The 1,715-nt window shown below is 35.6% G+C and overlaps 1 pseudogene; it reads left to right on the top strand.

Moving 5' to 3' along the window:
• Positions 1-462: 462 nt before the first annotated feature.
• LOC108451004 (pectinesterase PPME1-like) lies at positions 463-1,715 on the top strand (annotated as a pseudogene).

The following is a 1,715-nucleotide window of genomic DNA, read 5'->3' as shown; positions in this document are numbered from 1 at the left end:
TAAAATTTATCCACCTTTCATAAATGAAAGAAAAGTAAAGATAAAATATAATCGGAAATTTCCATTTAGAATCAAAGTTTTCTTTATTTATATAAATCTAATAAATAATTAATTTTGTAACAAATTTAAAATAAACAAGTAAGTATTAACGGGGCAACAAATAAAGGCGACAACATAAAATATTTCCATTCGTTACATTAAATTCACCCGGATTAGGTTTTGCACTTAGGATTACTATTCAATGGTCATGCATGTCTCACGTCTGAATTTCATATTATCCAATTTATGCTCATTAATGGTGATCAACCGTGAAATGCTTGGTCTGAATTGTAGCAATTCTTGCACCAAGAACTACGCAAATGAGTGGCAATGCGAAGAATCCTCCAAGGCTCATTTTTTTAATTTTTTTTATCACCAATTTGTATTATAAATCAGAGTGACATAGAATTCAAAGACAACCTCAATAATCAATAAACGAAGAAAATAAACATATTACTCTTTCTATTAAAAGGAAAAAAGAAGAAGGAAATGGATGGAAAAAGAATCGAGGGTAATGAAGTTTATGCTTTAGTAATATGTATAAGTATTCTCCTCTTTGCTCCGATTGTTGTGTCTCAACCAATACCGGTAGATAAATCCCAAGTAGAAACATGGTTTAACGACATTATCAAACCAGTAAAGGAAAGGGGTAAAACCTTAGACCCTGAATTGGTTGAGGCAGGGACAGAACCTAGAATCATAAGGGTGATGCAAGGTGGGGGTGGAGAATTCAATACCATAACCAAAACCATCGAGAGCGTTCCATCAGGGAACGGCAAACATGTGATTATATCCATCGGACCTGGATCTTACAAAGAGAAAATTAGAATTGAAAGCAATAAGCCTTAAAATTAGAATTGAAAGAAATAAGCCTTTCATTACATTGGTAGGTGATCCTAAAAACATGCCAAATTTAACATTTGACGGCACTGTCAAGCAATATGGAACCGTAGATGGTGCCGCTTTTATTATTGAGAGTAGTTACTTTGTGGGTGCTAATCTCAATATAGTGGTAAGTTAATGTAGAGTTTAGACATCCATGATCCTTCCTTAATTGAATTATTTATAAAAAGGGTTTGTTTTTTATTGTGGCATGTTATTCATATAGAACACTCCTCCTAGGCCAGACGGGAAAATGGTAGGAGCACAAGCGGTTGCTTTGAGAGTCTCTGGCGACAGGTCAGCTTTCTATAACTGCAAGATCATCGGCTTCCAGGACATTTTGTTTGATGATAGGGGAAACCATTTCTTTAAGGATTGCCATATTCGTGGCACTGTTGATTTCATTTTCAGAAGCGGGACATTTTTATATCTGGTATTAATATTCTCAATGCGTGAGATTTGATGTATTGTACTCCAATATATATATTTGACATGAAAAGTGGGATGCAGAACTCAGAAATATTTGTGGAAGGAGATCTAGAAGGAGATCCAGAGATGGCAGTAATTACCATACAAGCAAGAAAAAGTTCATCGGAGGATACGGGTTATTCGTTCGCGCATGGGAGGATTACCGAAACAGCGAATGACGTATTTTTAGGAAGGGCTTGGAAGAGCAGTCTGAGAGTTGTTTATTCTTATACTGAAATGGATGAAATCGTCCATCCTGGTGGATGGTCTTCCAATCGCCAACCTAAATGAGCTGAGTAAGATAATACTCAACCTTAGAACCTTAC

Source organism: Gossypium arboreum, chromosome 12, assembly GCF_025698485.1.
Source record: "Gossypium arboreum isolate Shixiya-1 chromosome 12, ASM2569848v2, whole genome shotgun sequence".
In the NCBI taxonomy this organism is placed as follows: domain Eukaryota; kingdom Viridiplantae; phylum Streptophyta; class Magnoliopsida; order Malvales; family Malvaceae; genus Gossypium; species Gossypium arboreum.
The sequence above is the reverse complement of the archived record's forward strand: the minus strand, read 5'-3'. Positions and strand labels throughout refer to the sequence as shown.